The sequence below is a fragment of the Chiloscyllium plagiosum genome, chromosome 28, assembly GCF_004010195.1.
Source record: "Chiloscyllium plagiosum isolate BGI_BamShark_2017 chromosome 28, ASM401019v2, whole genome shotgun sequence".
In the NCBI taxonomy this organism is placed as follows: Eukaryota; Metazoa; Chordata; class Chondrichthyes; order Orectolobiformes; family Hemiscylliidae; genus Chiloscyllium; species Chiloscyllium plagiosum.
This window is the reverse complement of record NC_057737.1, coordinates 1,743,035-1,744,644: the sequence shown is the minus strand read 5'-3', so window position 1 is coordinate 1,744,644 and position 1,610 is coordinate 1,743,035.

The following is a 1,610-nucleotide window of genomic DNA, read 5'->3' as shown; positions in this document are numbered from 1 at the left end:
AACGCCCAACCCAAGACACAGACCCTGACAGGGACAGGATTAATCACCTCCATCACCAGCCAGCTGGGAAAGTGCACTGATACTCCAGATGGGTCATTGCAGAAACTAAAATTACAGTCAATTTACTTAAAGTCTCCAATTTACCTTCCTCCCGAACTCAGGAAACTGGAAAACACAGGCCAGGGCTCTACACTTCAAATTTCCCATCTAATGCTGTCCTTGCCTTTTGTGCACCTTCTTTGCAGCTGTAACTCTGTATTCCTCGCTCTGTCCTATCATCCTGTGACCTTTCCACTGTGTGATCTGTCTGTACTGCACAACAAAACCAAAGTTTTCACTGTACCTACGTACACAGAGTCATAGGGTCACACAGAACAGAAACACACCCTGCAGTCCAACAGTTCATACCGAACATAATCCCACACTGAACTAGCCCCACCTTCCTGACCCATCCAAACTTTTCTTATTCATGAGCTTGTCTGAAAGCCTTTTAAATGTTGTAACTGTACCCACATCCACCACTTCCTCTGGAAGTTCATTCCACATGTGAACCACTCTCTCTGTCTAAAATTATTATTTTATTGATTCACAGGATGTGGGTACTGCTGGTGAGGCCCACGATTCAGTGCCCATCCCTAATTGCCCAGAGGGCAGTTAAGAGTCAATATTGCTGTGGCTGTGGCCAAAATCCAGCAGATTTCCTTCCCTGAAGGACATCAGTGAATCTGATGGATCTTTCTCAACAGTTGCTTCATGACCCTCATTAGACGATTAATTTATGCTTATTGAATTTGTGGTGGGATTCGAACCCAGGTCCCCAAAACATTAGCTGGGTCTCTGGCTCAGCAGTGCAGCAACAATGCCACTAGGCCGTCACCTCTCTTTACAGGGCACTGCTGAGTGAGAATCACCGGCTAACGTCCAATCGTTTGTACATCTCGACAGAGAGAGAGAGGGAGGGAGAGACAGAGACAGAGAGAGAGAGACAAAGGGAGACAGAGACTGAGAGAGAGAGAGAGCGAGAGAGGGAGGGAGACAGACAGAGAGTGAGATAGATAGACAGAGAGAGAGAGACAGATAGACAGAGAGAGAGAGAGACAGAGACAGAGAGAGCAAGAGAGGGAGGGAGACAGAGAGAGAGAGAGTGAGACAGAACAAGAGAGAGACTGAGACAGAAACAGAGACAGACAGAGAGAAACTACCTGTGCAGAGTGTGATAGTCTGCTGTTGTATAGTTTATCCACCTGCCCTCGGCATAGATGTGTAGTCAGACTGGTCAGTCCAGACCCACACAACTGGCCCTGACCAATAAACACTCAGCAGGCTGCCTCTGTCTCTGAGTGAGACAGTCCTGGACACAGAGCCATGCACACAGCCAACGGCTGCAGCTATCCTCTTCCTTTGCTTCAACAAGGTGCCATTGTAAACACAACTCACAATGAGTCCCAGCAATGTGTTTCAAACCTGTAACATTTCCTCAGGAAGCTTCCTCGGTTTAAAGCCTTTTATATCCATTTCCAGTTTTGGTCCACAATCCCGTAGTTACGAGATAGTGAAGGTGTGGCCTGCTCACCATCTCGCTGCAGCTTGCTGCTCGGTTCTACTCTACA